The sequence below is a fragment of the Rhinolophus sinicus genome, chromosome 5, assembly GCF_057876585.1.
Source record: "Rhinolophus sinicus isolate RSI-liver-muscle chromosome 5, RSI-T2T, whole genome shotgun sequence".
NCBI classification, from domain to species: Eukaryota; Metazoa; Chordata; class Mammalia; order Chiroptera; family Rhinolophidae; genus Rhinolophus; species Rhinolophus sinicus.
Window position 1 is genome coordinate 38,114,960 of NC_142505.1, and position 13,621 is coordinate 38,128,580.

Below are 13,621 nucleotides of genomic sequence, written 5' to 3' on the forward strand. Positions count from 1 at the left end.
CCACACCTGTGTCCTGTGGAGCCACCGACAGTTGTCTCAAATACCCTTTGAGATATATTTGGAAAAGAGACTTGTACAAGCCCCATCTGTCCTGCTTTGTGATCACCCACTGTGCAACTTACTCCAACATCCTCCTGCTTCCTGGGGAGATGCAGTCTCTCTGTCACCCTGCGCTGGCTCACAGTCAGCTGCTCAGGCAGAGCAGAACCTGCCGACTCCTGTAATAAAGCCAATCGGGCCTGTCCCGTGGGCAGTGGGAGAGGAGGGGAAGCAGGGCCTGAGAGCCCCGATTCCTGTTTTCAATGCTAAGCTTCTCCTTGGAGACTCCCAGGAAGTCACCCCTGCCATCACCACAGTAGCCTCAGGCAGTGTCACTCCCTTCTAAATTCTAATGACTTGCAGCTCTTTGCTTATTTCCCTGTGGGCAGCAGCTGGCAACAAGCAAGAATATTGAACTCAGACTCTACTACAAGCTCCTGGCTAACACTAGGAAAAGAAACACACACACAATAACTGGCAGCTCAGGGCATCTGGGCCCCTAGGGGAGGCCTCCTGGACCACCTCCCATAGCCAGAGGCAGTCTCTGTGTATCGCTCTGGGCAGCACACCCCAATCCCTCAACTCCAGGCTCCTTCAGGGGTGCTGGGCCTCTTCAGTCCGACTGCTCCTTCCAACACACAGTATCTTGTCTGGTTACCAGCTGCTTCCATGGCCCATGTTCTGCACTCCTCTTTTCAGGTTTCTTGGCCACAGGCCCTCATCATCGAAATCCAGCACAAGTGTCACAGCCTCTCCCGTGTACACTGAGTAGGGGTGGTGGGAGAGGGGGTGAGGTTGCCCCCGTCTCATCACACTGCCTTCTCGAAGTAGTAAGCAGCGAGCAGTAGAGGTAAGCAGAAGTGGTAAGCTTTGGGATATCCAGCAAACCTGTCCTCTCTTCCCTCCTCACTGGCCAAACAACTTCCCAGCAACCTCCTTTGGTAAGTACCTAGCTAAAGGAGTCAAGACCCCTGTTAAAAAGCAATTCATTTGCAAAAGAGATGGAACATATTTAATCATTAAGGTGCTTGATTGCCCTGCACTCTTGTCATTGTCTTTTTTTCTTGATTGTGTTCCCTTCATGATATGAGAGACTTGTGGGGAAGATCCGTGTGTCTTTTTTTTTTTAAAAAAAAGAAGTCCATTGCCTAACATACAGTGTTGCCTACAAGAGTGCTCAGCAAACACTGCATGAGGGAGTTGTGACCTAAGGCTATTTTGTCTGGAACCTACAGCCTGGAAGGAAGATGAGGTTAGACCAGAGGGTGTCTAACAAATCAACTTTAATAATTTATACTGTAGGCAGCATAGCATCTCATTAAAATAAAAATTTCTCGAGCGCCAACTGTGTGTCTAGCCTGCGATGGATGCTGAGCACGAAGATGAAAAGACTTGGCTCCTGCCCTCAAGGGTAGCTCTGCAGGTAAGCCAAGCGTGGCTTTTGTCATAATTATTTCTGTGCTTTCCATTACAGTTTGCCATATGGGAATGCATCCATAAGAAATATAATTTCCTTTGGCCCAGGTTTGAAATTTTGTATGAAAGGAATAGTATCACATATGGTCAGTCCTTTGAGTCTGGCTTCTCTTGGTCAGCATTATGTTTGTAGAATTTATCCATGTTTTTTAAGGTTTTCATTGCTTTATTGTACTCCATTGAAGGAAGATGTCACAATTTATTTATCCCTTCTACTGTGGATTGACATTTGGGCTATTTCTAGTCTGGGACTATCACAAGCAGTGAGGCAATAAACACTTATACATGTCTCCTGGTCCGTGGGTGCACGAGTTTCTCTAGGGTAATTAATTATCTAGGAGAGGCACTCTTGGGTCACAGGTTGTGTCTTAAATTTTACTATGCAACAATTTGTCAAAGACTTGGAGAACTTTCTACCCCCACCAATAGGATAAGATATCCCACTGCTCCATGTTCTCACCAATATTTGGTATAATCAAACTTTTGATTTTGGACAGTCTGGTGGTTATAATCCTCACTATAAATTAATAAGAGTCTACATGTATTCAGGATACTAGAACTTAGTCACTAGCTATATCATAAATATTTTCTCCCAGTGGAGGATCCTATTTTCATTCTCTTTATGGTACTAGATGAATACATACAGAGGGTACCAAAAAAGTGTATACACATTTTAAGAAAGGAAAAAACTGTATTAACATTTTAATAATATATACCAGTAATAAAAGATGAATACAAGTCATGTGTATACATTTTTTTGGCACCCTTGGTGTTTTTAATTTAATGTAATCACCTTTAGCAATCTTTTCCTTTATGGTTAGTCCTTCTTATGCATTTATTTTTAACTCCTTTATCCCAAGGTCATGAAGCTATTCTCCTATGTTATCTTCTAAAAACTTCAGACTTTCACCTTTTATGTAGGTTTTTAAAATGCACTTGAAATGTGTGTCCCAGCACAATTTATTGAAATGGCATTATGTCCTCATTGGTATCCAGTATTTCTTTATCCATATATACGTATACATGGATATGTTTCTTTATACTCTATTCTAATCCACTGGAGTATTTTTCTCTAAATAAGTAGCACTCCATCTTAATTCCTATAGCTTTATAGTAGGTCCTGATACAAAGTAAGGCAAGAGCTACCACCTGGTTCTGCAAGAGTGCCTTGGTTTTTCTTGGCCCTTTATACTTATGAATATAATTTACATCAGCTTATAAAACTCCACAAAACAAGCAGAGAAATAACTCTTTTTGGATTTTTAAAATTGCAACATAATTGACATATAATGTTGTGTAAGTTCAAGGTATACAGCATGTTGGCATGGTGCATTTACATATTGTAATATTAGCTAATACCCTTATCACATCACCCAATTTCTCTTTCTTTTTTGTGGTGAGAACAACTAAGATACAGTTTCTTAGCAACTTTGAAGTTTATAATACAGTACAGTTGACTGTAATCCCTATACTGTGCATTGGATCTCCAGAACTTACTTATCAACTAGTTGCAAGTCTGTAGACTTAAACATCTCCCAATGTCCCACTGCCCAACCCCTGGTAACCACCATTCTACTCTCTGTTTTTATGAATTTGGCTATTTTAGATTCCACATATGAGGAATATACAGAATTTATCTTTCTATGTCTGACTGCTCTCTCTCAGCATAATGCCCTTAAGGTCGATATACATATATTACATTGCAAAAAAATTGAAGAGTGAACTACCATGTGATCCAGGAGTCCCACTCCTGGGTATAGATCCAAAGGAATGGAAATCAGTCTCTCAAAGGGATACGTGCATACCAGGTCGACTGCAGCCTGATTCACATAGCCAAGAAATGGAAACAACCTAAGTGTCCATCAGTGGATAATGGATAAAGATGTGGTATATATATATACACAGTGGAATATTACTCAGGCTTTTGGGTTCTCATTGGGATTGCATTGAATTAATATGTTATTTCTGGAGAGAAATGACATCTTTAAAATAAAAGAGACTTTCAATCTCATAACGTGGTATCTGTAGTTGTTTATTTAGGTCTGTTTAATGTCTCTTGATAATGTTTTATACTCTTCTCTGTAGAGATCCTTTATTATAATTATTCCTAGTTATTTTTTGATGTTTGTATTTTTAAATTTTTAATTATTCGTGACTGGTATATGGAAAGGCAAATGATTTTTGTATATTATTTTGGTATCCAATAATCTTGCTAAAGGCTCTTATTGAGTCTAATGATTTTTTTCTATAGATTTTTTTTGATTTGCCACATTCAGTCATATAATCTACAAACAATAATTGTTTCCTTTCTTTCCAATCTTTATACCTTCTTTCTTTTGTTTAAAATCATGCTGAGTTCTCCAGTGCAAAACTGAACAAAAGAGGAGAGAGTAGCATCCTTGCCTTATTATCAGTCACAGAAGGGAAAGTTTTCAAAGTTTCACAATTAAACATGACATTTAACACAAGATTAATAGGTATATTAGTATCTAACATATATTAGTATACATATAATATATAATTGTATAGATAGTATGCAGATATACATAAATTTATTTTAAAAGGTGAGGAAGTCTCTATTCATAGTTTTCTAATATTTTTAAAGAATCATGAATATATGTTGAATTTTAAAAACACCTTTCTGCGTCTTTTAAATTAGCATTCCATTTATTTCTTTACATTTGTTAATGTGATGAATTACATTACTCTGTTTCTGAAATTAAATGAACCTTGCATTTCTGAAATAAGCCCCAGTTTTTAATACTCTGTTAGGTCAGCTTGGTAATTTTTTTTTCTGGGGGAGGGGAACATTTGCATCTAAGTTCATGAATGGGTTTGTCTTGTAATTTGAGTTTTTTTCTGTACTCTCTGTCAGATTTGGACATCAAGATTAATGTAAACTCACAAAATGAATTTGGAGCTATTCTTGCTTTTTCTATAATTTGGAAAATTTTATATAAGATTGGAATTATCGGTTCTTTAAAAGTTTCTTAAAACATTAGCCTAATGTTTTTATAAGAGCATATTTGAATTACTGGATTCCTTCCTATATTGTTTCAGTCAATATTCTTAATTATGTTTCTATTATATTTGTATGGTATATAATGCTTATAGTGTTATCTGTATTTAAATTATTTTGAAACTTTTCTGAAGGTTTCAAGGGTACCTCAATGAAAATTCATAGACGTTTCACCTAGACTCACTGATTGTTAACATTTTGCCACATTTATGCTCTCCTGCGTCCTTGAACTCTCCATCTTTTTCTCTCTCACTCACGAACACATACATAATTACATATATTAAGTTGGTGCAATTATTTTTGCAATTGTTTTTAACCTTTTAAACCACAATTACCTTTGCACCAACCTAATACACATACTCACATTTTATTTTTCTGTGTCATTTAAGAGTTAGCTGTACATGTAATATTTTACCCTTAAATAGTCCACTATGTAGTGTTTGCCTACTACCAATCTCGGGTAATTTGACATTCATCTCACTCTATTATCTAATATACAATTTATATTTATATTTCCCCTAATAGTCCAATAGTGTCATGTATAGGTTTTTTAAAAAAGTGTATTGACTTAGGATCCAAGAAAATATCACATGTTGCACTTCCCACTTCCCTTTAGTTTCCTTTACATAAGATATTTCCCAAACCCATTAAAACCATCTTTCATAACACTGACATTTTAAAGACAATTTCCAGTTGTTTAGGAATTTATTTATCTCACCAGTTTTAAAATTTAGCAGCATAAATTATTCATAATATCATCTTATCTTTTTAATGTCTACAGCACATGTAGTTTTGTCTTCTTTTTCATTCTTAATATTATTTCTGTGTGCTTTATCTCCTTTTTTCTGGGTTTATCATGCCAGGTTTTTTTTCCAATTTAATTGAATGATTTTTCAAATAATTCAATAATATTTTCAAAGCACCAACTTTGACTTGATTGTTCCTCTTTTCTTTGTTTGCTTTCTATTTCGTTATTTTCTCCTTCTATCTTTATTATTCCTTTTATTTTACTTAGGGATTATTTTAAGTTTCTTTTATGGACTTCTTATGTTGAATGATTAGCTCATTAAATGTGAATGATTTTTATTTTCTAATACAAACATTAAGGATATCACTTCCAAGTACTGCTTTAGCTATTGCTAAAAGGTTTAATATTTAATACTTTTGTTAAGTTTTATAATTCCAGTATGTTTTCTTGTTTGCTTTATGAATATTTTAGTTGTGTCTTTACATTTCTAAACATAAAAATTTAAAGCCATTTGTCTTATAGTTTTGTTCTGTCACTTAATTGTGTTATAGATAGAGAATAAGGTGTATGTATCAGTCTTTTGAGTTGAATTGAGACTGGCTGTATTGACTAACGTAAATGGTTCCTTTTTATTTGAAAAGAATACATCTTCTCCAGTTTTGGGTGTGATGTGCTGTAACATCCTTTTTATTCATCTTAATAATTTTGCTATTTAAATCTTCCATATCTTTACTCATTTTTTGTCTACTTAACGTCACTTACTAAAAGAAGTCTGTTAAAATTCCCTACTATGAATGATAAATATTTAGTTCTTTCAACATTTTGCTTACTTTCAAGGCTGTTATTAAGAGCCTAGACGTTTGTTTCATCATCCTTGTGAATTGAACATTTGATATTGATGTGATGAAACTTTTTACCTTAAAGTTTACTTTGGTGGGTATTGATACAATTACTCTAATTTTCTTTTGGTTAGTACTTGCTTTGTATATTTTCATACATATTTTGAATGTCATCATACTGAGTATGTTGTAGGCCATATGTTTTAGTTATATTTCTTGAAGTCAACATATGGTAGAATTTTTTCCCAATCAGACAATCTATGTCTTTTAACTGAAGAGTTATTCCACTTACATTTTAAAATATGTGTATTTATCGCTACCTGCTAACTATGTGATTTCCATTTGTCCCGTTGTTTCTGTTTTTATTTTCCTCTACTCTTCTCTTCTTTGGATTGATGGAGTTGTTATTGTTGGTGTTGTTGTCTTCTAATTTTTGTTTTTCCATATGCTTTTTAGGCAGTAATATCTTTTGTGTCTACTCTTTCAGTAGTTGCACTGCTATTTTAGCATCCTTACTTAATAAATTATGATAATTTCTAACGGCCACTTTACCTGACCTTTGTCCCACATAACTGGCCCGGAACCACACTGACCTAAGCTGCATCTGGAAGTGTACCAGACTCCTATAGAGACTGGGCTTCTCCAGTACCTCCCAAATTCTGAGGTTTGATGTCTAACTAACTGTGACCTCTTTGGCACCCAGAAAGGTGAATGCTAATAGGTCCCCTCAGTGCTGCGCCTCAGTGAATTCTCTGGTGTCCCGTGAGCCAGGCTCTGCCCTTTCCAGTGATGTTTGGGTCTCAGTCCTGGGGAAAGTGTGGAGGATTCTTTCTTGGGCACTCTAAACTACCCAAGTGATAGAGGTTGTTTCTTATATCTGCTATTTTTGTATTCTTTATAATTCGTTATAACTCTCACTAGCCAATTCCACGTTACTCCATTTCCCTATTAATAATTCTCTATATTAAATTTTCTCTGTTCAAATCACTGTGGGGTTTCTATCTTCTCACAGGACACTTACTAACATATTTTCTACAATGTATGTGCTATTATTGCCCAATATTTCTTTTGACATTCAGTATTATTTTATATTAATTTCAGGTGGACAGCATAGTGGTTAAACATTTGTATAATTTAAGAAGTGATCCCCTCTGACTAGTCAAGTACCCACCTAGCACTAGACATGCTTATTATCATATTATTAACTATATTCTCTATGCTTTACTTTAAAACCCTGTGACTGTTTTATTACTACCAATTTGTACTTCTTAATCTCTTTACCTTTTTCACCCTGTCTCCCAAATCCCCTCCCATCTATCACCCCAACAAATCTAGTACCCATCTGACACCATACATAGTTATTACAATATTATTGACTATATTCCTTATGCTATACCCTACATCCCCATGACTACTTCATAACAACCAATTTGTACTTCTTTTTTTTTTCTTCCCCACCCCCTCCACTCCAATTTGTACTTCTTAATCCCTTCCTCCTTTTCCACCCACACTCCCAATGCCCCTCTCATCTGGCAACCATCAAAATCTTCTCTGTATCTATGAGTTTGTTTCTGTTTTGTTTGTTAATTTTGTTCTTAGGTTCCACGTATAAGTGAAATCACATTGCATCTGTCTTTCTCTGTCTGACATATTCCACTCACCCTCAATGTCCATCCATGCCACTGCAGATGGCAAGAACCCATTCACTTCCATGGCTGAGCAATATTCTATTGTATATATGTACCACCTCTTCTTTATCCATTCCTCCATTGATGGAACCAGGCTGCCTCCACATCTCGGTCATTGTAAACAGTGCTGCAATAAACATATGGATGCACATGTTCCTTTGAAGTAGCATTTTGGATTTCTTCAGATAACTATCCAAAAGTGGGATGACTGGGTCCTTCATTGTCTCTTCTTATATCCTTTGTTTTAAAGTCTAATTTGTCTGGTGTAAGTATTGCTACCCCAGTTTTTTTGTTGTTGTTTGTTTTTTATTGTTTCCATTTTCGTGAACTATCTTTTTCCATCCCTTTACTTTCTGTCTGTGTGTGTCTTTCAATCTGAAGTGAGTCTCTTGTAGATAGCATATGTAAAAGTTTTATTTTCTTATCCATTCATCCATTCTATGTCTTTTGATTGGAACATTAAATCCATTTACATTGAAAGTAATGGTTGATAGATATGTAGCTATTTTATTATTCATAATTTTGATTTTTTTTTTTCATCTTAAAGAAGTCACTCTAACATTCCTTGTAATACTGGTTTGGTGGTGATGAACTCTGTTAGCTTTTTCTTGTCTGGGAAGCTTTTCATCTGTCCTTTGATTTTAAGTGATAGCCTTGCTGGGTAGAGTAGTCTTGGTTGTAGGTCCTTGCTTTTTATTACATTGAATATTTGCTGCCAGTCCCTTCTGGCCTGCAAAGTTTCTGTTGAGAAATCAGCTAACAATCTTATGGGAGTTTCCTTATAAGTTTCTAGTTGCCTGTCTCTTGCTGCTTTTAGGATTTTCTCTTTGTCTTTAACCTTTGCCATTTTAATTATAATGTGTCTAGGTGTGGTCCTGTTTGGGTTCATCCTGGTTGGGACTCTCTGTGCCTCCAGGACTTGTATGTCTATTTCCTTCGCCAGGTTAGGAAAGTTTTCAGTCATTATTTCTTGAAATAAGTTCTTAATCTCTTGCTTTCTCTGTTCTCCTTCTGGTACCCCTATGATGCAATTGTTGTTATGCTTGGTGGTGTCCCAGAGGTCTCTTAAACTATCCTTATTTATTTGGATTCTTTTTTCTTTTTGCTGTTCTGGTCGGTAGTTTTTACTTCTTTATCTTCCAAATTGCTGATTTAATCCTCTGTGTCATGTGGTGCTTCCTTCTAGTGCATTCTTCATTTCTGTTACTGTATTCTTCACTTCTGACTGGGTCTTTTTAATGGTTTCTATGTCTTTTTTTATGCTTTCTATCTCCTTGTTGAAATTCTCACTAAGTTCCTTGAGTATCCTTATAAGCATTGTTGTGAATTCTGTCTCTGGTAGGTTGCTTACCTCCATTTCACTTGGTTCTTTTTCTGGATTTTTCTCCTGTTTTTACATTTGGGACACATTTCTTTGTTTCCTCATTTTGGCTGCCTCTCTGTGTTTGTTTCTATATGTTAGGTAGATCTGCTATGGATACCAGTCTTGGCTAGGTGGTCTTATGTAGTAGGTGCCCTGTGGGGCCCAGTAGCACATTCTCTGTGGTCACCTGAGCTGGGTGCTCCAGGAGTGGTCCTTGTGTGGGTTGTGTGTGCTCTCCTCTTATAGTTAAGCCTTGATTGCTATTGGCACATAAGTGGGTGAGATTGACCCTTAGGCTGACTCGCTGTGAGGTTTGGTCATGTCCACAACTTGTGGGCTGCTGTGGGGGGCTCTTACCCCATTGAGTGGGATTTGCCCTAGTGTACTCTGGTGCCTGTTGAGACCACCCATTGTGTGTGTCAATTGTGGGGCTAAATGGACTGTGTTCTGCTGTGGTCTGAAGCCAACCTCCAAGTACACTGGTTCTGGGGCCTCTGGGGAGGTCACCCATTGCTTGTGATGGTTTGGCAGAGATACAAAATGCTACATAGTGATTCACAGTTGTCCTTTGCCTGTGATACACCTGGAGGTATGCAGGAGAGGTCATACTACAAACCAAGGACTTGTGCCACCAGTACCCAGCCAGGAGTAGCTCTGCAAAAAGCCAGGACACCCCAAGGCCTGCTGCCATCTGCTGGCTCCCTTAAGAATCAGCAGCTGATTCAGCCTCATGAGGTATGCAAGTTAGGTGAGGCAGGGTCTCAGGGAGTTACTAAAGTGGGAACAGTTGTGATTACCAGGTTAATGTAAATTCTGGTTTGGTGCCAGTGCTGAGCCTGGAGTTACTTAGCAAAAGTCTCGGAGCACACCGAAGCTAGTTGCTACCCACCAGGGGCCTGCCAGACTCTGATAGTTTTTCAAGAAAGAGTGCAATTCAGGCAGGGCTGGCTGCTCTAGGACAAAGTGCCTCCAGCGTGGGGGAAATTGTGTGGAGTGAAGTCCCAATGAGTCAGCAGTGTGAAGCAGCAGAGCTCACCAGGCCAATCAGATTTGGAGTTGACCTGTGGGGGTGGGTTCAACACAGGAAAGATGGCGCCCACCTGCTGGTTGCCTGGGAGGAGGACCTCACACAGGGAAAATGGAGACTGTCCTGCAGTCCTCCCTGCAACTGAAGCCACACACCTCAGTCTGCCCCCCTGTATGTCTCTGAAGCCTCCTGAGTCACTGTCCCTCCGCTGGAGCCCAAGGTGAGTGTCTGTGAGTGACTCTGTGTGTGGACCATTTAAGAGGATGTCTGTGTTTCCCTCAGCTTTCTGTTCTACCCGAATGGTGGGAATCCCCACTGATTTTCACAGCCAGATGTTGTGGGGGCTCCTCTTCCTGGTACCAGTACTTTGGGCTGGAGAGGCTGGTATGTTTGTGGGGGTGGGGTCCCTCTCTCCTCTGTGGGGGAGGCTCCATAGCCAAGATATTCTTCCTGATTCTCAACTACCGCACAGAGGTTTGGGGCCCAATCTGTGTCTCTTCCCCTCCTACCAGTCTAGACGTGGCTTCTTTATATATTTTTAGTAATAGGACTTCTGTTCCACTAGATTTCAGATGGTTGTCCAGGTTGATTGCTCTATAATTTAGTTGTAATTTTAATGTGTTCACGGAAGGCCACAGGCACAGTGTTTATCTACTCCACCATCTTGGATCTCCCAATATTTTAATTCTATACTATTTCCTCCAAAATTGACATTGCTCTTGTTATTTTATACTGTAAATATGTTTATATTTAAAAAGATATTTATCAATAATTTTGCCCTCCCCCCATTTGTCTTAGTTTTCTATTGCTGCTGTAACAAACTGACACAAACTTAGTGGCTTGGACAACACAAATTTATTCTCTTACAGTTTTATGGTTCAGAATTCCAAAATGGGTCTCACTGGCACCCACATAAAGGTGGTGACAGAGATGCATTCCTTTCGGGAAGCTGTAGGGAGAATCTATTCCCTTGCCCTTTCCAGCTTCTGAAAGGTGTCCACATTCCTTGGCTTGTGTCTCTCTTCCTCCATCTTCAAAGTCAGTATGTTGGGCCAAGTCTTTCTCATGCTGCCATCTCTCTGACTTCCTCTTCTGCCTTCCTCTTCCACATTTAAGGGTATTGTGATTACGTTGGGCCCACTCAATAATCTCCCTATTTTAAAATCAGCTGAGGGGCAACTTAGTTCCATCAGATACCTTAATTCTCTTTTGCCATATAAGGTAACACATTCACACATTCAAGGATTTGGATGCGGAAGTCTTAGTGGGGTCATTATTCTGCCTACCGCACCATTGCTTCTCACAACTCAAAGTTTCCATCTGGGATTATTTCCCTATTCCTTTGTATTTTCTGTTAATGTAGTAATTTTGGTGAAAGCTTTTCTTTCTTTCTTTCCTTTCTTCCTTTTTTCTTTCTTCCTTCCTTTCTTTCTTTCTTTCTTTCTTCTTTTTTTTTTTTTTTTTTTTTTTTTGTATGAAAATGGCTCTATTTTACTTTCATTGTTGAAAGACAATTTTGCTGGACATAGAACTATAGCTTGACAATTCTTTTCTTTCAGCATTTTGTATTTTGACTCCTACTGTTGCTACAGAAAAGTCAGCCTCAAATTGCTTTTTTGATTAAGTTTTCTTCTATCTTCCTATTCTCCTTAATTATTTGGAAGTTATTTGTCTATATCTGATCTTTAACTGCTTACCTTTACAATTGTAACAAGAGCATTTGGTGAACAAAGTCTAAAAGTAATACATATCTCTACTCTCCTTTTGAACAACACACGAAGCCTAGACTATTTTAATTCTCAACTTTCCATTCTAGTTTCCATCTTATTTTTGCTCAGTATTTTGTTACTATTTTGTTTATATACCACTCATATTACTCAATATTTTATTATTTTTATTTGATCATCTAAATCTTGTTTAGATTTATCCATGTGTTTTGTATTGGTCACTATTTCTTCTTTCATCTTAAAGTTTCCTTCTGGGAGGGCCTGTTGGTAAACTAGCACTGGGTATCCAAAAGTGTCTTTATTTCATATTTACTCCCAAATAACAGCTGAGCTATTTAAATAATTGATCAATTACAGGCATGTTTTAAGCACTTTGAAACTACAGGCAGCTGATTAATTTCTATGAAGAGTTTAATAGAAGCCCTAATCTCTGTAAGGTACAAAGTTTCATATTCATGTATATGAGCTGTGGTATATAAATCCTCAAAGTCCTTGATCATTGTGTAGTTGCTCTTTGAAAAATCCTCTCTCTCTCTCTCTCTCTCTCTCTCTCTCTCTCTCTCTCTCTCTCTCTCCAGTAGCTTCAGTATTAAATGAAACTTTTGACCAATTTTAGGGAAATGTATTTGGTTTGGATTTTAGTAGTCTGATTTAAGAGTATTCATCTCTGAACTCTAAATCCAAAAATAGCTTGATATTCTTTACAATCAAGTCAGTTTCCAAAATTCAGTTGTTCATGGACTAAAGCAGGAATGGAGCCATACTTTGCCATTTAGGCAAGACATTGGGTTTTTGATGTCCTTCAATTCCTGTGCAAGCAAGTACATACCGTTTATCATGTGCCATCCACTCAACACCGCTTTTTGACATTCCCGATATTGTAGAATATCGTGTGAAGGTGATATAATATATACTGTCCCCTTTGGACGCATGATTCACTACACATAACCATGCCGACCTGGAAACCATTCTTAAATACCGAGAAATTGAAAGACATAAAACTTTAAAATTACTTAGGTGAAATGATTTCCTTGGAGCAGTCTGGCAAGTCAGCTTGTCACCCTCAGCCTGGAAGCCTGTGAAAGAAGGAGAGCAGACAGGGGTAGACTCTCTCTCTCAATTGGGAAAGCAAATGAATGTTTATGCTTTCATTTCTCTTCACAAAGACCTCTCCATTGTGCTGTTTGTGTGGAAGGCAATTCCCGACTCCTACTCCTGTTAGCTCCAGGCGTTTTGGCACTGGTGTTTGTACACTTATTAACCCTCATTATGTAACTGGACATGATGCAGTAAAAGGGCTCTGGAGGGGACTCAGAAGACCTAGCATCTATCCCAGGATGTGTGACCTTACACCAGGGATGTAGCCTTTCTTTCCTTCCAGTTCCTCATGTACAAAATGAAAGCTATAACTGCACTACTGACCTCTTAAGATACTCTCACTTTCTACCGTTATCCCCACCAGTAAGAATTTTCTAACAAGATGCTAAAGCTTCATGAAAATATCAGTTATAGATTTTCATAAGAAGAGTGTGCATGTAAGTGGTTCTTCAATACAATGTTTGGTGAAACAGTCAACAAAAGAATGATGCAGGAAAAAAAATGTTCTGTTGAGGGAAGGTAAACCATTCATTCACTCAATAACTATCTAGCATCCATGTACCAGGCACATTAGTCCCTCCTCTCCTCACGTCTAGG